The sequence below is a fragment of the Zonotrichia albicollis genome, chromosome 5 (genome assembly GCF_047830755.1).
Source record: "Zonotrichia albicollis isolate bZonAlb1 chromosome 5, bZonAlb1.hap1, whole genome shotgun sequence".
Taxonomy (NCBI): Eukaryota; Metazoa; Chordata; class Aves; order Passeriformes; family Passerellidae; genus Zonotrichia; species Zonotrichia albicollis.
Window position 1 is genome coordinate 24,474,097 of NC_133823.1, and position 20,861 is coordinate 24,494,957.

Below are 20,861 nucleotides of genomic sequence, written 5' to 3' on the forward strand. Positions count from 1 at the left end.
ATTTTGGCCTCCTGCTTGCTAAGTGGCACAGAGATGTTATGCACAGTACATGGTAATGCTATAATTTATTGCTTTCTAAAAGCCACCCAAAGTACTGCACTGTAATCAAATAGCACTTCTTGATGACATTGCGTGCTCCAGATATAGCCTGAAACAGACTGACACAAATAAGTCATTTAAAGGTGCACAGCCAATCAGAAATTCATGCCAAATGGAAGATTTGTGAATAAGCAGTTTTCTGGTTTTAAATTATGGCTTTGTCATAATGAGACATTTGCTAACAATGAAGCTATGTACATGCATTTGGTCTGTCCCTGCCACTCTAAACAAGGTAACTGACATGGCCATATTCTGATCTGCAATGTGAGACTAAACTGAGCTTAGTTTGTCTTTATGAGAAGAAAATATTTCTGTTACTCCTATTTGTTACTTGACTTTGGTTACTGACCAAAAAACCAGAGTTTTTATACTGGGGAAAAAAATCAGAAGACTTAGACAGAATATTAAAGTTGCACTCAAAGTGGCTGTTTGTAAGTAAGTGGCTTTTTTTTTCTTTTTTTTTTTTTTTCACTGTAAAACTGTGAATCTCCCACAATCTAATTTCTGCCTCAGTTGGTTCTTACAAACATTATCAGGTTACTTTAGATAATATGGAAGGCATTCGTTTTTATCAGGCTTGTATGATTTAAAATCTCTGTCTTCTGTTACACTTTGAAAGTCACTGTAGACAGTCTTCCTCCTGAATTCCCCTTTTTTTGTGAGGACCCTCCGGTGACCACTTCCTACCTTCCGAGCTCACAGTTTGTAATGCTCCACCTGTTGCCTTTGCTGAGGTGGTTCTGACTCCCTGAGTGGCCAGGCTTCTGCCTGTGCTACTTTCTTGGCTCCACCACACATCTGTGCTCAGTGTCTGTGTGTTTGCTGGGCTGTTGTGGAGCCCAGCCCAGGCACTATTTCTGCCACACTGTCATGCTGTCATTTGCCCACCAGTTACAGGAGCTGCTCTTCCATGCCTCAAGGTACCATGTCCAGCACCTTCAGGTACAGAAAACAGCCTCAATTTCTCATGACTGGGGGAGATGGGTAAATCTTAGCACACCTGTTTGCTGTATTTGAAGAGGTATATGTAGGGGTAGGTCAGCCACCACATCTGTGTGAGGCCAGATAACATTTACTGTCTACTGGATTTTTAAAGCTCTCAGGGGCAGGCATCATTACTTCATTACCAATCACTATTGACAACAAGTAAACAAAGTTCATAATATAGTCAATATTAAACCTAATTCTCAGTGTAATGCTGCTCTGTGTCTTTGTAGAAAATGTAACCTGTATCCTGGGAAACAATGGGCCACATTTGACATTGGGAGTATGTGTAATAACATAAATACAATTTTTGCTCCTTAATTTGTAGAAATGTAATATTTAGCTAAGTCTGGTATATTTTTAAATGTTTTTCAACACAATTCACCTGAAGATAATTTGTTCTGTGAGACAGCTTGGTCAACACTATGGTTCTTGGAGTCCTGTGTTCTGCAGCAGAAAGAGAAGCTGGTGTATTTATGCCTTGTGAAGCCAGTGGAAGTCTGTCTGTTGACTTTCATGGGGCTCTGGATTAGATCTTTAATGAACATCTCCTGATATCATTATGGGAGCAAATATTGGAGCAGCATCATGAAAACTTCAGATTTAGTTGATAGGAAGGATTTATTAAATTTTTTTTGAACATACAGTAGTTTGAAAATTGCTTCTTGAAAATTGCTTCTTCACCTGGTGCTCTGTTCATGCTTATCCCACAGTGACCTGAGCCACCCAAAAGATTATTTTGTCAGAAAGAAGCTGAGGCCAAGATTAGGGCAAATGAAGAAACCATGCAAAATTAAAGCAATGCGTTGTTTTGAAACAAATAGACAAGGTGCAAATCCAAAAATCCAATCTGAATGCACCCAGAGAGATGTGGAGAGAACTTTTTGAACCTGTTAATTTCAGAAGTGTGGCATGTTGGGTAGCAAAGGTAGCAAAGAACCTAGTAGTTTCAAAATGTAAACACATGGTATGTAAAACATAAACCACAGAATTAATGAATCATGTTAATTTCACACTATCCCCGCTTTGGACTAATTAGTGCAAATTAAATGTTGCACTTGTCAAGCAGAGAAGTTTGTGCACCATGTATTGCACTAAGAATTATTTTTGGATCCATTTGCACAATGTGAAAATAGTGTGAAAATATTTTTATTTCAATGAGTGTTAGTTTTACAGTCATTAGAAGATTTCTTTAATAGGCTTAGACTCCCATGGCCTCACAGCTGCATGAGGTCTGGTTTGCATTTAAAGGTGGGAAAAGATGTAGTGGGAAGGAGGACATTTAGCTGACTGGATTTACTTAATTACCCCCCACCCCATTCTAAAATGCCAGACGAGGCTGGTCAATTATCTATCCCTTCGTCAGAGGCCAATTGCTTAATTGCAAATTATCCATAATAATTACACAGCCAAATAACTACTGGATTTATTTTTAATGAATGTTGAAGCCCTTAACAAGGATTTAAATGTACCCACCAGGATTAGTCAAAATCGACAGCTATCAAAGGGCTGGAATCTGCCACTCACTTCTGTGGAGGAGAGCATCGCTCTGCTTATTTTCTGTGAGACTCAGAGAAGTGAGGGTGCTGTGTCCATGCTCTGTAATGTTTTCAGGGTCTAATATTTCCATTGTTTCAGTGAGACAGACTGAAAAGAGGGATTACTGAAAATGGAAAAGGCTGTCAGAACGTGGGATGCTGTGAAGCCAGGGCAGAATATAGGACAGAGTGGAAATACTGCCTTTGCTGAAATGAGATGGAGCTCTGCCAGGCAGCAAAAAAAGGGATTGTCAAAACATCAGCGCACTCCCCCTCGGAGGCATTCCTGGCGTGGGAGAGGAGGGTCTGCCCACTGCGGGGAGATGGAGCCCTTCCCTCTCGCTGGGAGGCAGCGCTCGGAACTGGCCGGCAGCAGCAGGGATGTAATTAGCGCTGACACAGAACACAAGGCAAGGCTTTTGACGCTTGTTTTTCAGTTTTGACAGGGAGGAAAATCATAAGAAAGGTGGCTTTTTTGTTGTTTGTTTGGTTTGGTTTTTTGCCTTTTGCTTTTTCCTTTCTTCTCTCTCCCTCTCCCCCCTTAAATAGCTTTCTCTCTTCAAATTACCTGAAATCACTGGGTGCGTGGCCACGTTCCATGGTGCTGCCCACTCCTCCACACTTGTCAGCCTGGGAAAAAAAAAAAGGTTTACTTTATTGAAATACTAAACTAAATGAGAGCAGGAATTTGCATATAATGTTATGTCTGCTCACAGGCAGATGAAGAAGATTCAGTAGTTAGAGATGTAACAGAAAATTTGGAGTGTGAAGGAGGAAATAAACTGAATGCAAAGGAGCATGCAGAGGGGAACTAAACTATATAGCATGGTACAGGTAAATTAAAGTGTTTGAACTGTTTTTGAAATGGAAACTTGGCATCTGTCTGTTCTCCATCTTGCCTATATTAGTGTCCAGAGGTCCAGTTCAGAAATCTGTGTCCCACTGTGCTAACCTCAGTAAAAACACTCTAACTCAGTGTCTCCCACCACTCTTGCCCAGCATCTAAGCAAAAGCATTCTCTCAGTTCTAATTTGCTTTTCAACTTTTATGTTGCCTGCTTTTTGTAGGTCATGTGTAAGCAATTTTTTCTGCTGCTTTTTCTAGGAGGTTAAGTAATTAATTTGGAGGAGAATGGGAAGCTGTGATCTTGCCTCACTTTGAAAGGCCATTTCCTGAGATTTCTGCAGCATGCTTCTTCTTCCTCCTCTGAAATTTCTTACACTGAATTCTTGCATGGGGAGTTGATATTCTTGACATAAAAGCCCCAGCTGGGATCTCTTTTTGATTGTGAAGCATCCTATGGAATATTATACTCCTAAAGGGATTTAACAATGATAGAGTGAGGCATGATAAAATATTGGACTGTTTTGTTTCAAGGCTTGTTTTTTTTTAATGACTGAGCTCTACTTGTACCCTGCTGTGATGGGTGTCAAAGTTTTCTGTTGCAAACACAGACAGAAAATTTCAGATTCTGCTTAATGGCTCAGTGGTTAGAGGACACAGTCCTGAAGTTCCTGAAATGTGTCTGGATCTTCTGGATGTCACCACATAAAATAGTCACCCCATAACTGGTAGAAACTTGACTTGTCATCTAAAATCTGGATTTATTTAAGATGAAGTTGGTCTCCCAAATATAAATTCAGTACCATTCATCATTTTCATCTATGACTTTGAATAGCTTCTCTAATCTGTTTCTGCTGTTGTCAGTCTGACAGGTTTGTTCCTTACAGGGTTAATTAAAAATACACTCTAGTTCCTACACATGGAATCTGCACATTAAAATCAGTGTGGGTTTCTGCTTACACTTCTTATTCACAGAAAGGAAACGAAGACCCTGCACTATGAAAACAGTTGCTGCATTTATTCTCTGTACCAGATGCTGGTAATGAGCTAGGGAGGAAGAATTATCCATCCATTCTTTTAAATTGAGCAGATATTTTCTTTCCTATTTTTCTAATTGATATACCTCGCCCTTCAATATTTTTTTATCACAATTTTATCATTCCATCCTCCTTGGTTACTTTTTCCCTTAAATATGCATCCCAGTCTGTACTACTGTTTGCTCTTCTTAAGTCCTGGTGTAGGTTTTTTTTACTCTTAGTCACATGAAGAATATCTGTTTCCAGTATTTCCAGCCCTGAAATAAATGCCTGAAATGGTTAGGGGTGGGTGCCAGAAAATTCCTGCACTGTTGTTGTCTTTTCTTATATTTTTATTTTTAATCTGGAACCAGTGCATCTTGCAGCTTTCTCAATTCCTTTGTAATTTGTTTAGCATGGACAATTTTCTGAGAGCAATACTAGGTGCAGGCATCTTGCCTTTTTTTTTTTTTTTTAATTTCTCTTTTCCATCTCTAATGTAGATTTTTATGCGCCAGAAATTTTTGCAAAGCAACCTTTTCCTCACCCCGTGTTTCTCAATGAATCTTCCCTTCCAGTGTTCTTTGTCTTGTCACAATAAACAATCAACAGTTCCAAATTATGTTGTAATTAAAATTTCCTCTAGGAGTAGTTGTTACGGGTACTGTGAGGTGTGCTGAGAAGGGTCGGGGGGTTACGGGGAAAGAGGAAATAGCGGAATTGGAAGCAATAGAAGGTAATAGCTGGCCCGCCGCCCCCGGGAGGGCAGGTCCTGGTGACGCGCCCGGAGCGCTGCCATGGGCTCCGCCCGCAGCATCCCCGCCGCAGCCCGGGGGGAGCGCGGCTCCGCGGGGCTGCCGTGTGCGGGACGCTGCCCGCTCTCCCCGCCTGCATCGACTCCTGCTCCAGCCTGCCAGTGCCGCCGGGCCGGCCTGCTTGGCTTGCCGGGGTGGCACTCTGTGTGTGCTGGGGTGTTCTCTGCTAGCTCTGCCTGGCAGCCTCGTAGGGAACTGGCACAGATAGGAACTTCCCTTCCCTCCCCTTCCCTCCCCTTCCCTCCCCTTCCCTCCCCTTCCCCTCCCCTTCCCCTCCCCTTCCCCTCCCCTTCCCCTCCCCTTCCCCTCCCCTTCCCCTTCCCTTCCCTTCCCTTCCCTTCCCTTCCCTTCCCTTCCCTTCCCTTCCCTTCCCTTCCCTTCCCTTCCCTTCCCTTCCCTTCCCTTCCCTTCCCTTCCCTTCCCTTCCCTTCCCTTCCCTTCCCTTCCCTTCCCTTCCCTTCCCTTCCCTTCCCTTCCCTTCCCTTCCCTTCCCTTCCCTTCCCTTCCCTTCCCTTCCCTTCCCTTCCCTTGACTGTGCTAAAGTAAGGTTCTGCAGGCGCTCTTAACCATATACACATATAAATTTACTTTATAGCATGTTTGTTTTGGAAAAAAAGTAATGAAAATTTAATAAAAATTAACGTATTTGTTTCTGCTCAGCCCTTTAACTCCTTAATGCCTGAGATTATTTTTTTTTTAATATAATTAAGTCCAACCCATCCACTTCATTAATTTGGCCGGGTACCCTGTGTTTTTGCTCCTTCTAAATGAAAGGTAAAGCCTGGTGGAGCAGCAGTGTCTGTTGTGAGTATACATTGAGGGAGTTCAGAGCATCTCTTTGGAAAATAGATGCTAGCTCACCCAACAGAGAATCCGTGGCTTTGCTTCAACACCCTATTGCAACAATGTCAGTGCTGCTGGCAGTGCCCGCCAGGAAGGGCAGCGGTCTGCCCAAGAACTCCTTAACATGCATAAAACCAGATTGGAGGGAAAAGACGAAATTACCCTTGGGCATCCTAGCAAGCCCTGGAAAGTCCTACAAAAAAAAAGTAAGGAACATCTAGAATGAGATAAAGGAAAGATGAAGCTTAAGAAACATTTATAACAGGGAAAGGACAGAATGACCTCTCAAGTGTTGGGAAGGCCTTTTGTATTTGAATACTTCATTAGGAAGCTGCATGGGAGCAAGGCACCTAAATATCTTAAAATATGGTCCCAAACTATGAAGATTTTAAGCTGTCTGAATAGCGAAGTGATCTTCTGTTCCAGGATATGAAAATGTGGGATGAACAGTTTCCACTCCATGTGTTTAAAATTTGTCTCTTCAATCAAAAACGTAGGAAACAATAGTAAAGATTTATATTCTGTATGGCCCAATACTGGTTTATTCTGAGAAATACAGAATGAGAAGGGATGGTAGAGGTCCTTGCTTTATGAATTATATGTCTTGTAAGTGCAAGTTATCCTATAAAGTGATTGACTCTGACCATGTGTAGTGCTCTATGGTACTACCCCAGTGCTTCATTGGGTGGATATTTGTGTGTCCCTTGTGAAATCAAGGCACATCCTGGTTGAGCCTGGAAGAGGTCAGAGGTTGGGGCAGAAGCATTCAAGGTGTACAGAAATAGTCTTTCCTGGTGCAGATATTTCAATCTTTTGTTCCTTTAAAAAGACAAACCCAAGCTTTTTCATTCAGTCTTAGGCATGACAAATTGGAAGTTTTAGAAGAAAACAGCTTTTGATTTATGATGCTGAGCTAAATTTTAAAATGATGGGGAGGAAGAAAAGGTATTCCAAAGGTAAAATTTGGGGTTAATGCTAAAAGCATTCAGTATCTAGAAAAAATTATAAGTAGCTAAGAATAGGAATTCAAAAACTACTCTTCCCTCTCAGTACATTGCTACCATGACACTACAGTAATTTATTGCTGCAGAACATTCCCTTCTAGAACTCTCTAAATATTTTAAGGAATTTCAATTACATATTGCACGGGAACATCTTTAAAAGTGTTCAGGTTTGCTAGCTTTAAGGACCTTAGAGGACTCCATATGCAGAGAAGCAAACAAACCCAGTGAGAAATGTACACTGTTTAATTAAAATACTAGGGTTTGGCACATTCTTTTTCTTACTATGACTTATTAAGGAAAAAATCCCTGCATAAAATCCCTTAAGTGTGCAGATAGATTTTTTTTTTTCTTTTGAGCTTTGTGTAAGTGGCTTGTATTGTCACCAAAAAAGTCATAGACTTGGGTGTATATTTTGTTCTTTTCATATGTTAATGATTTATGGATTGTGTTGCACCATTTATACAATCAACAGTTAGTTAAATGGTCATTGTCCTGAGAAATGTTGAATTCATTAGGAGGGAGACAAGTAATAGGTTCCCTATCTCAGTAATCAGTTGTTCTGATGCTCAGTTGCTGTGGATGCAGGCAGACAGGAGAGCTGCTTGTGAAGAGATTTGCCACCCTCAGTGCCAGTCACAACTCACTGGCTCTCAAGTTCCATATGGAAACACACATTTTTGCTCCACAAGTGTATGTAACTAGGAGGTGTAGTTTCCAGGCTGTTAAAATTACACAGTAGGTATTTTCAACACAAAACAGCTCTCGTCCTTGGTCTTCATGCAAACCTTTACTTATTTCAAAGAGTATGATTAAGAAGGGGAGGAAGGCTTGGATGCTTCAGTCACTGGTGAGGGCTCAGTTATAGCTATCAGTCCTGCACTGCCTGTTTCTGCAGTGCAATGCTATGTAAAGCAGAGCATTCAAAATTTTAGTTTGGGAGGCAGTAAATAGTGTTTCTAACTGGCATTTACTCAGGAGCTGAACTTTCCTGTGATGCTCTTCACTTCACTTGGATGCTGGACTCTACTTTTGCCTACTTTGCGAAGCTGCATAATATAGGTAGGATCAATCTTTAGAAATAGATATTTTCTTCCTTTCAAAGTCTAAACTGAGCCTACTGCTGGTAGATTAAGGTTGAAAGGAGTTGTGAGAGGGTTAAGCCTCTACCATGATGATAAGTAACAGAGCCCTTTTTGGGAATTATGCAGAAATCTTGGTGCATCAGGAAGACATGCTCATTCCTTGTTGATTTCTCTCATATCAGGAATCAGCACTGCAAAGGAAGGAAGATCCTGGGCATGATTCTGAGCCTTGTGGACTAGGCTTGGCTGTACAGGTCAGTGAAATACTCTATCTCTGCTGGAACCAACCTAGCTTCTCCCAGTGAGGACAGCGAGGGATATGCACTGCAGGAGCTGATGAGGAGCTGTGCCTCTCTCTTACATAGGTATGATCACTTCTTAAAATTTGTTCCAAGTTTTGATCTTGCTGGCATCAGTGCTCTCCTAAAATCAGCTAGCAAAGAAAATGTAATTGAGAACAGTGTGGCTATTTATTTTTACAATCTCTTGTATTTGTTGTCTCAGTGGTGGGACCTGATGGTGTCAGTGCCCTAACTCAGAATATCTCTCAGCAGGCACTCAGTTCACCAACCCAGCCTGGGCTGTATGGTACTAATTAATTCTAAAGAAGGCTAGGTGGATTTCAGGTATGATGTTATTGGTACTGAGGTAACTGAGTGACATACCCAAAGAATTTCAAATTGCTACCTCACTTGTGAGCATAAAGGACTCTGGCTTGTTCTTGCTTAAATGCGCTCTTTCTATATTCCCTTGGCTGCAACTAAACAGCAGAATATTTACCTGCTTGATTGCTGTTTGTAAATCTAGGCTCTTCCCTCCCCCCATCCCCTAAATCTTCCTTAGATGCCGAGAGGAAAAAATAGCATACAAGAAAGTGGCTGTAAAGCATTTCTTTGCTGTTCTGCCGCTCTGTGCAGAGCTTTTTGTGGCACTCAGGGGTGCAGTAGGGCTTGAACAGTCCAGACAGTGTGCCAAGGCATATTCCTGTAGGACATTGCTAGAGATCCCTGCTCGTAAACCCTGCCTGCAGAGCTGGAACTGGAGGGGGGGAAGAGAAAGGGAAAGAGGTGAAACAGGGAGGACACAGAGGTGTGATTAAGGACTTACAGAGAAGACAGAGAGAGGAAACTGAGAGAGAAAACATAACAAATTGGTAAATGGAGAACAACCACCCAGGGCCAGGCTGAAGACAAGGGGGCTGAAACAGAGAGTAAAGGAAAAAAGGTAAATGCAATTTTGGGATATTATATTAAGATGAAAAACTGGGCCAGTCCCAGCCAGCCTATGTGGAGAGTCCAAGAGCTAGCTGGAAATCAGGAGGCAGAGGCTGTGAAAAAAACAGAGACCTGGCAGAAAGGAAGGTTGGCCTTGAGAGCAATAAAATGTGCTGTGCTTTGTGCAGGATTGAAAATTGTTCAGCTGGGAAGGTGCATTTGGTTGTGGACAAAATGCTCAGAAATCTACAGGGAGAGATGGGAAAAGGCCTTTTGTAAAGAGGCAGTGTGAAGAGCTTTGTACAGGGATAATTTTTAACAAAGTTAAAAGGATGGTGACTTCATTAAAAAGTGCCCGATTGCTTACCACGGTTTAATCTCAGGCCACTTGTCAGGGTATCTAAACACAGATTTAAGGGCACAGTTTTACATGTGTGAAAGAAAAAGGAGTGGGGGGCTTGGTCTACCTTCTTTGCTGGTATAAATGTCTGGAAATCAGACTTACCTGGATGTCAGAAGGCACAGATTACTGCTGTTACAGCAGATTGTTACTAACTCAGGTTTTCACTCTTAAAACTGGGAGAGTCTGAGGTAATGGAAAGAGAAGTCATTGGAGCTCTTGCAAGCCTTGCTAGTGCAGAATCTTCCTGGATGTTTTTAGTTATGAATCAGCTTCATCTTGGTTTCTAATGAGTGATTTGGAAGCTGGTGCCCATTTGTGAGAAGCACTTTTATAACGATAATATTGTCATGTGTTGTTAGTCTCATAATTTATTTCTGTGTTTGGCTAGCTATTCTCAGGCACGTACAGACTAAAACTGAACAAAAATTCCATACCACCTATGGTGTTAAATACCAATTTTAATACAGATTTTTATTGTATTTGGCTGTGACTGAACAGAAACTAAAGAATACAGGCAACATTAAGAGACTGTTTAGAATTTTAGCCAGTCCCTTCATTCTAACTAGGGATGTCATGAGAAACTGGAATTGGGATAAGTGAATGGGGCTGGTTAGGGGAGTTCAAGGGTTCCTTTTCTTCCCTTCTTCAATTCCTTGAAACTTTCATTAAATTATGGATAAACTCTCAATAAGAACAAAAGCGTAAAAGAATGACAGCTGAATTTTTAGACTCTGATGACCTAAAAAATTGCTTTGCAGACATAAAGAAACATAAAGGATTGAAATGTATGACTGTAAACATCCAGACATTATACTGTCTTTTTTCAGATTCAGCTTCTGATATTCACGTTCATGAATAGCCCATTTCAGTGACATTACTGGGACAAAATCCCTGTGGGTGTAATTCCTGTTACTTCACTAGCATCAGTTAAAGTCAGCATCTCTACAGATTTGAACGTGCTTGATGAATTTGGTGGGATTTGTGTTATACATGCAGCAAGATGTGTCTGCTGTCACTGTATGGGTGCATACTGGGATCTGGCAGCAAGTCCCATCAGCTTTGTGGGGAGAAGGCTGCAAAGGGCAAACAGAGTAGAGCTGGACCAAGAGCAAAGAACTCTATGAGGTGCCATCTGTGGGCAGCAGTGGGGAGGGAGTTTGTGAGTAGAGAGTGTTGCAGAACAGCAGCTAAGGACTCCTAAGGAAGGAACAGGTACTTTGAAAAGCACTGGATGCCTAAATGCAGTTCAGCAAATAGCCTTCTATGAATTTGAAAGGGACTGTGAGCACCAGACAAGTAGCTTTGTTTAATATGGCTTATTCAACAAACTGATTTAAGTGAGGGAGTAAGAAACAGTTAACAAACCCCTGCAAAAATGAGAGGTTTATTACAGTTGGAAAGCATGAAGTTCTGCAATTACAGTATTGGTTTTCTATTTAAAATTTAAAGATTTAAAATTTCAAGATTTAAAATTTAGAAGTTCCACAGGTAATTTGGAATCATTCCTTCAGAACCAGATTGTAATGGTCATCAGAGACGCAAACTGTGAACAGAGATGTTTGAATATCCTGAGTTAACCTTAGAAAAGCAGTAAGGATGGAGGAGGCCACAGCCCAGAGGCAGACCAGATTGCAGATGCTGGGAGGAAAACCAAGGCAATGATCCCTGATTGAGGGCCACAACCTATCACAAGCCTGTGGGAGCGCAGGAGGCAGAGCAAAAGTGATGACTCCAAGGGGAAGTGTGCCAACATGCACAGAGCTCTCTTTAAATGCTGCCCCAGCACACGGTGCTATCTGCATGTGATGGCTTTCAGCAGGCTGTGAGAAATGATTTGGTAGCCTTAGCTGAGTCCCACCACAGAAATGCCAAGCTTCTTAAGCTGCTTAACAGCCTTGGCAAAGAGGATAATGATTAACCGTTTATTAAAGTCAGCCCCTCCAGGTCAGAATGAGGGATATTGGTAGTGAGAAAGCTCGTGCTGCTCTTGCCTTCCCAGTGCCTTTTATGCAGATAGAGGACTTTAGCCTTTGGGGATACAGTCAGTGGTATTAAATTTACTTAAAAGTATGAAGTGCCTTCATTTCAGTGCTGAATGCTACTGTGGGCCATTGTAAACTTCCCTCATGCAGTCTGAATCTCCTTAGAGGCAGACATGCACTGGTTTCTCAGGAAAACTCTACTGAGAGCATGCAGTGTACATGTCAACTTAATTAAATGAATTTGTTTCAAATATGATCAATGGTGTGTGAAATTATATAATTATTCCATAAATACACGTTGTTAATTAATTAATATTTTAATTAAAGGGTAATTGGAAAGTCATTGCATTGCTACCTTTTTTGAAGGACACGAATGTGTCTTTACCTCATATTCACTGATTAGACCAAAAAACCCCCTTTTTAAAAGAAGGTATTGAACTAGAAGCCCAGGAGATTAAAAATAAAAATAAGAAATAAAAAAATGGCACACTATGACAGCTATGTCCCAGTTTGCCATAGGAAGGAATTTGGCTGCCCTTTAAAATCTTTGCTTTCAATCAGCCTTCAGTTTTTCTAATATCCTTCATGTCTCTTATTCTGGGAGAGTGATTGTCTCTCTGGGAGTTTTGCCTTGAAATGTCTCTCTGGAAAAAGAACTTGGAACAAAGTGCTGTGGACTAGTTGTTGGTTGAGAGAGGTTGGTATTAGCAGTTTGTCAGAGCTAGACATAAATCCCTCTTTTCCCCTCATAATAATTTTCCTCCTTCAGTTTACCTGTTTATTTTGAAGACTATCCATATTAACAAACCCAGACTCCCTATTACTCACTGCCAGAACAGCACACCAATCCCCAGACCACTTTTTGTAACTGCTGGTGTGGAATAAATGAAAAGAAATGACTGGAAACCAAGAGAGAAATGACTGTGGCCCTTATCTTGCCCCTGGAAATTCATATATAATTCATACTGAAGCCAATAGGCTAGGAAGGACAAATTTGAGGCCTGCCTGTGAAAAACTATCAAGGGCTCACAAATTAAGGCCCTATTTTTGCCAACTTGCACAATTAAATGTGAACGCCTTCTGTGAAGGCAGTGGGAAGGGTGCTGCTTACAGGTCTAAACTGAGCTAATGCTCTTGTTTGAAGCTTTGGGATGTAGACAAATATGAACCAGGGAATTCTGGACAGTAGATAGTTATTCTGCATGTTTTGATTGTCTGCTTACCTGGCAAAATTAAACTGGTAAGTTTCTGCAGCTGTTAAGCACTCTGCAGCTGCCCTCTGCTCCTGGACACAGCAAGAGCTGGTAAGTGTTGTTTGGCTGTGACTGGTCTAAAATGTTGGTGGTTTTTGATTTCTAACCTGTCCTGTAGTACCGTGCCCACTGCAGACCTAGAAGGTCCTAAGAGAAATCAAGAGTTCATCACAGTGACAGCACTTTAGTGTGTGACATAAGATTATATGAGGCTTGCATAGAAAGAACAAGGAATACCATAACTAGCAGAGGGGTGAGTAAAATCTAAGTCACTCAGGAGTAGATTACAGCACATTGAGGAATGGCAAAGGACCCTGGGTGCATCTGTTTGCACAGGAAAACTTACACAGCTTTTCAGTGATTCATAGATTTTTTAAAACAAAATCTGAGATTTAAAATATATTTTGAATTCCTCATTGCAAAACTGAACTCCCTGTGTTGTTCTCATAGAAAAGCTCCCCTTATTTGTCTTTAAACCCAACAGTGAATCACAAGGCATGCCTGACTTATTCATGTGTGACATGTCAGGTGCATGAGAGCTTACATCACATGCTATGCCGATGCATAAAAATTTTAAGCCTGTCCTTGACAACTGAACAATTCAGCAACCTGGACACAAGCTGCAAGGATCAAAAAGTAGGACAAAATTACAACTGTTTATACAGCTTTGCACAATGCCATGGCAATGTGTTTTGCAGAAAGAAATATTTACTGAGAGCAAACACAGTTTAGAATGAGATTTAGTGTCTGTGTCTTCTCTGTGGAGATCCACACACAAAATACTGAGTTTAATGCTGCTTGAAGGGCCTGAGCTTTTTCCTTGGTGAATCCTCTGTTTTTCCAAGGTACAGGAACATTTGGGGTAAGAGAAAGTGTCCATGACATGAAGAAATACTTGCATAAGCAAAAGGAAAATTTAATGTAAGTTCTACTTTTTTTTTGCCATACTGCAGATTGTTTGACAAGAGTGATACCAATTAGTGCCAACGATAGCGTACTTTATGATACTGACATCTGTCCAAGAGAAACTGGCCCAAAAACATCAAACTTATTTTGCAGATGTCACTGAATAATCATTAGGTGGTGATAATTTTCAGTCACCCAGTGGGGAAAGGTTCCAGCATATTAAATGGTTGAAGTTTCTGAATTTCAAAAATATTGCAGTGAGAATTTTCACTTGAGACAGCAGGCTGAGGGTTTGCAATCTATCTTTTGCTGCCTTGCAAAGCATAGGAGCAGAGGGAATGGTCTTTTCAGTAAGGCTGAAGAAAGTCTGAAATATTTGTAGGGTTCTGTGTTCTGACTGGATTTATAGGTCCAAATTTTTCTTGGAGCTAGTTGCACTGGCATCTCTGAAGTTGTGTTTGTTTATCTCCACGCTGAATTTGCATCAACAAAAATTGATCATTGAGTAATGGACATTTTATTACATTCAGGAGCTAGGTAAATGTTGGGGTGATTTTAGCTATTACCTGTTTCACATATTTTTATATGACCTTCAAAGATTCAAACTTGCAAACCTGAAAATACAAGCATCCATTTGTAAGGAGTCACCTAAATAAATGCCTTGATCTTTTTTCTGCTCTCAGGAGTGTTGTCGGGACTCAGCGGAAGCTGTAGCTACACAGCAGCTCTCGTCATCGGGCTTTCCATTTGAGGGAATAAAAATGAAGTTAGGTGTCACTGGACATTCACGTGGCTTGCATTTAGAGATCTAAGGATATCCTAAATTGTACTGAGGGCTGTATATCTTTATATATCCTTTTGGGTTTTTTGTTTAACTCCAGAATTATCTCCCTAAGAGAGCACATCTCTCGCAATTTCCAGACAAAGCCTTAAATTTGGAAGGGGCAAGTCCATGCAATGCTCATATCAGACTCAAACTAAGAAATGAGTCTGAATAAATCTAAGCTACTATTTTGTGTATTTCTAGATTCCTCAGCCTCTTCCGGGCAGTGATAAAGGGATTGGGATTCCTTTCTGTGTAAATCCAGGAGGAGGACAAAGCCTTGAGGGAAAATCTTGTCCCTTCTCACACCAGTGTAGAATTTACACCTTCTTACACATCTGCTCTGAAATTAATCCTTTTGCTCTAACTGAATCTGAAATAGTCTAACATGGAATAATTTACATGGATGAGGGTCTGAAAAGAGATGTGTAGCAAGAAAGACAGCAATCAGAAGGATATAAGAAGATAGAAACTAAAGTAAGGGATAGCTTATTTATAATTCAGATTCACTTAGATTCCTGTGTGAATTTGGCCCTTACTCTGTGAGGGAGAAAGCAAGGCCTCATTGTTATTTCCTGTTGCTAGATGAGACAGTTGTAACAATATCAATATTTTTAAATTCATATGTATGTGGTTTTAGAAGGGAATTATGAAAAAGATATGATTCTTCTTTTATTTTTGAGTTGCATGCTGGGAAAACAATGCACTCATGTAGATATGAACAGAAATCATTGCTGCCTGTTAAAACAAATTAGGAAACATGCTTTCAAATCTTAATGTAATTTCTAGAGGAAGGAGCCTCTTGACTTGAATGGTAAAGGTCTGAAAATGGTCAGAAAGAGTCAGAGAGCTAAGTGGGGATCCCAATTACAGATTAGCAGTAATGCCAATGCTGCTGCAGAGGGACCACTCAGCTTCTGCAGCTCAGGAGCTGTGTCTGTGCCTAGAGCGCAGGCACTGAAAACCTCCCTTTCATTATTGTTTTTAATTATCTGCACACTGACAGAGCTGGAATACCTGCTGCACACTGAGGTCCTTTGTGCAAACCCATCAGCAGAGACTATGCAGCCAAAGCCCGTTTTTGCCTTCTGCAGGTCTTTCAGCTGAATTTTTCTTTCATGCAGATGCCTTTCTTTCCCATTTACTCCTTACTGGCTATTTCCCTGCTCCACTGAACATGCACAGCACATGGAGCTTTATGTGATGACATCAGGTCCGGGCTATCCAGCAGTGATCCTGAAGTTCTCATGCGCAGCTGTAAGACTCTTGTGTTACTGTGAGGAAGTGAGGGTGCTCTGCACAAGGGGGGCCCTGGGGCACAGATGCCTTGGTGATGAGCAGTGTGTGTTGTGCTCCCTCCCCCTTCATAAAGGAGCTTGCAGGTTTGGATTAAGAGCAAGAAGCTGGCAAGCTCTTCATTAAACTCATATGTTAGACTTAGTTTCAGCATCCCCTTGTTCTTGTTGCTTATCCCTGTGTTTTTCTTGTGTACTTAGCAGGCATGATATACCTTCAAGGGAGGGCAAAGCAGCCAGAAAAAAAAAAAACAAAGAGGAAGAGTTGGCAAAGGACAGTTCACTTTCTTGTAGACAGTCACTGGAACTAATTCCCTCTGAGGAAATAGTGGCAAAGTTATATTTTGAGTTGTGTTTCCAACTAGAGGCTGCGTAGTTTGAGACCATGTGAGAACATAAAATACTGCTGGTGTACCTTTGATTTGGACCTGCTTGGTCATGTGGGAGACATGCTGTGCCTGTAGCAGTGGGAGAATAAAAGGAAGTGGCTGAGCAATCGGTGTGTTCTGGGGCAGAAGAGTCCAGGGCACAGCACAGGGACAGGTGAGCACAGGTGAAACGAATACCCACTGAGCAACAGTAAGTAGTGATAACTGGAACTAGTCAGAAACAGGGAAGTGCAAGGAAACTTTGCCCAGGTTTTTGGCCTCTTGGCAGTGCTGAGCTGTTCTGACAAGACAGGAAAGAGGCAAAACCAAGATGGCTCAGCCCCTCTTCACATGAGCACCTTTAACCCATTGTAGAGCCCTTGCCTCCAACTCAGCCTCATTGTGAGAAGTCTGAGGAATGATTAATAGCAAAGGATGCAGGCAACTTCTGATGGATGCTTTTGAAATATCAGGGCTTGTGATAATGCAGATCCTCCTTGTTCACCTTACCTGCTTTCCTGATGGCTTTGTGCCAAAGATTCATGTGGCAGCAAATTTCTACCTGTTGTAGACACATGAAGGATGACTTCTGTATATGAGGGCATAAGGTACCCTTTTGTCAACAGAGAAGCAGGCAGATGAAAGCAAGAGTACAGCCTGGAAAAAGCTGTGTGGATGAGGATGGAGGGAAGCAGCAAAGTTGGTTAAAGCTGGTCTGGGGAATGAGAACTGAGTACACAAATGCATCAGCAGGAAGATAGATGCTTACAAAGAGCATGTCCATTAATAAGTGAGGAGGAGGAGGAAAGGAGTGATGAGGAAAGTCATAGCAACACTATAATTTTAAAATAAAGGAAGATTGGAAAATAATACAGATCTCAGGAAGACAGCTCTTTGAAAGCATCGAGGGGATAGAGGGAATAAATGCAGACCAGCTGGCCTGCATCATGTATGTCCACATCAAGGCATGTGGATATATCCAATTCAGCATCATAAAGTCACTCCAGGACAGCAATAAAGGGACAAGCTTAGTGAATTGCTAATCACTGCTCCCCAGAAATCACCAAGAGCTGTGGCAGCTCCAGAGGACAAGGGAGGGGAAGAAGAGAAGGTGAAATTCCACCCTGAGCCTGGCTGGGCTGAGCAATTAAAGCCCAGTCAATCCAGGAGCAGTCCTCTGGGAAATAACGCAGCAAGTGAACGGAGCAAAGAAAAATCTTTCAGAAAAAAGGAAATGATGAATGGTGGCAGGTGGCCTGGTGCAGCTCTTCTCAAGGTGATAGGAGCAGTGCAAAGTGAATTCCTGAAAGTTAAGCTTTGAACCCTGTGTTGTGATTTGTGTCTCCATGTTGTTCTCTGGGCAGTTCAGAATGGCTGTGAAGGGGGAAGATTTACATGGATATATCTGCCAGGCACTTCTAGTTTTTGTTGTGGGAAGGCAAATTCTATTTGGGAGTTAATAAGATGTTTAAACATTAATAGTACTAAATGCCATAATGATATATACTGTGTAAACTCATACCAGTAGCACTGTGCCATTTAGGATCTAAATTAATACAGGAAAAGAAGGAACACAGAATTCAGGGGACAAAACAAGTGGTAAGGGTTTAAAATATGCTTTAATTTCCTATTGCAGTTAGCCCAAATGTTTGCCTGATGTTGCTTCATCCTAAACCATCTGCTTTACACAGCAGGGGCTATGTTTTCAATTGGAGTCTTCCTCTAAGTAACCTAAGATTTCTGCCCTGAATCCCAGAAACCTTACCAGCTTAAACACTGCCAAAATCTCGGGTGTCTCTGCAGGGCATTTAAGCTTTGTCAAGGTTTTGCCAGAATGTTTTACTGAAATGCTGATTTCTGGTTAGCTATGACTGAGAATATATTTGTGGTTAGACCTATACCACAGTAAGAATTGAATTATAGCTGGAAATAGGTGACAAGTTTGGTTTTAGTCAGGTTTGGTTTTAAGCTGAATCCAGTTTTGGAGCAGGATTTGGGCTTATTTGTACCATTGCATGCATGCTGGTCCCAGGGAGAGGGATCAAGAAGGCACCTTGGAGGGGACAGGGTATTCTTGCTCCAATGGCAGCAGCAAGGACCCCCCCAGTTACCACTGTGTGAAGTGCTTTCAGTGCTCATCATGTTGATGAATCAGACAGGCCAGACAACAATTTCAGTTTGCTCGTCTTTCACTTTTTGCTCTTGCAGGGTTTTAGAATTTTATTTTTTCTGGGAAGCAAGGGGATGTAGGAAAAAAGGAAAGAGAACTGGGATTTTTTAGGCATTTTTAAAATTTTTGTCCATCAATGAGGCTCTGAGTGGCAGCCATTCAAATGCAGCAATACAGCAAACATAACAAAGAAAGAGATACCAGGAAAGCTGGATAGCTGGAAAATAAGTGTGAGGAAAGTAATAAAAATGAGGATCAGATTGGAAAAAGAATGCAAAATACTTGATGTGAGGACAGAGTGTTTGGAAAGGGTGGAAAGGCACAGATAGCTCAGAGATTTCTAGCAGGTGTTGAGCCTGATGCACACATCCTTTGCACAACAGCGAGTGGCTAGGCAGGGAGAATACAAAGAAGCATGACTGACATAAGCACAGTCACCATGCCAATGAGCACAAGTGGCTGTATATATTAATAGGCCAGAGGGAAGATGTGAATGCAACAGGAGTGCAAGCTACTGAAGGTGAGCCTGATCATCAGCAGTATGTGGAAGTAGGGTGAGAAATTGACATCTGGTTGCACTGCTCGCTCTCTCTGGGGAAAGGGGGCTGTTCAGATAATTTGGAAATGTGCCTGCCGAAGACAGCCAGGTATTCTGAGGTTGGAGCAGGGGATGGTGATGGTGGGGCTAGGTAACATGCAGCTAACAGCACAAAATTACCCAGGGGAGCTGAGCCTCTGCAGCCTTTGGGGACAGATGTTATATCATCAGGATGGCCTTTATTGGCCGTGTTAGAGAGCAGCCTGCAGCAATGACTCCAGGGCTCCAGCTGCTCTCCTGGGCACCATAGCAGGGAGCTACCCCTGCCGAGCAAACCTGGGCCACTGTGGCCCCTGGAGGCCAGACAACCAGTCTCAGCTCATGTGACACAGCTCAGGCTTCCAGAATTTAAACTCCCTGCCTTGTGCTTTTCCTTATTTCTAAAACATAGGCACAGGTAGGAAGGCACTCCCTATTTCCTGTCCTCATCTGAATGCCTTGGTGCTCTTCCCCATCTCTCTGGCAGTGTAGCTGTTCCCTTTCTGTGGATTATCCTGGCTCTGTCACCCTCTCAGTGATCACAGTAAACATGCAAATGGCCTGGGATGTTTTAGCACTGGGGACAGCTATTCTCCTTGCTGATTGACAGCCAGGCCTCCACTGGCACGTTGGGTTTTGTGGTATGAGGGTGAATGGATATGTCAGTGAATGTATCAATGGATATGTCAGATAAACAGTGGAGCTTTCCTAAATGTTTCAGGAGCTATTGTGTGTCTCTGTGCATGTACCCACACATGGACTTCTTGCTGCTTGTGGGAGACCACTTTGCTCTCTGAATGCGGATGGTTTCTGCTTTCACTGTGGCTCTTCATTTTTTGCTGTGGCTTCTCCTCACTTCCCTCCAGCATTAGAGCCACCTTCCACAGAATTTGCTCTTGCTCAGTAAGCAGACCCCCACTTTTGTGCTCCACACCCCTGCCATTGCTTTGCTTGGTGGAATATTAGCAAGCCATTTGCCTATGGAGTTTGCATTTGAAGCATCTCACCTAATTTCATCTTTTTTATTCAGTTCTTCTACCTGCCAGTGGCTGCTCCTGGTTGAGAAACATCTGCCTCCTAGGTTTCTAGCCCTTTTATTTCCTTGCAAAAGGCTCTCTGTTGTGTTTGCACACTCATTACATGGCACCTGGTGGTTGTAGTAAGTCTGGCAGGTGCAAATGTGCAAACAAAATGATTTCTGAGGTATTTAAGAGCAAACCCAGTAATTTTGTACACTTTTAATATTTGTGTTTCTTTGAGGGAATTCTTTTCTTTTGTTACAAACACCTGAAGACAACCTTGGCTGAATTTTTAGTTGTTCATTTTTTAGCAGGTTTCTACAGGTCTTTGTGATTTGTATCTTCATTCTCTTTTCCATGTAGAGGTGGATAAGGAAAACTTGCAGGAATGTGCTAAAATGCATGCATGCAAAAAAAAAAAAAAGAAGTTGTGATATATGCTAGCATAATAGCAAGTAGTGAAGAGGGAATTTAGTAGGCTGGAGGAGTTTTCTAAAGCCCTACTCCACATTTAATTTTATGATTCTTAATGACAAATGGTGATTGTGAATATTCATGAATTTTTCCCTGGGTTAATGTCATAACCTTTGCAGTAAAAAGGCTGTTTTCACCGGTAATAACTACCTT

At 41.8% G+C, this 20,861-nt stretch overlaps 1 protein-coding gene across 2 annotated transcripts in view; it reads left to right on the top strand.

Annotated features, from left to right (window-relative positions):
- The window catches only part of LOC113458963 (CXXC-type zinc finger protein 4), a 184,918-nt gene that overhangs the window by 36,780 nt on the left and 127,277 nt on the right, over positions 1 to 20,861 (top strand). For both annotated transcript variants that reach the window (XM_074541090.1, XM_074541091.1), the window contains exon 4: positions 8,407 to 8,589. The gene's annotated coding sequence lies outside the window, so the exon portion shown is untranslated. The remainder of the gene's footprint in view (positions 1 to 8,406; positions 8,590 to 20,861) is intronic.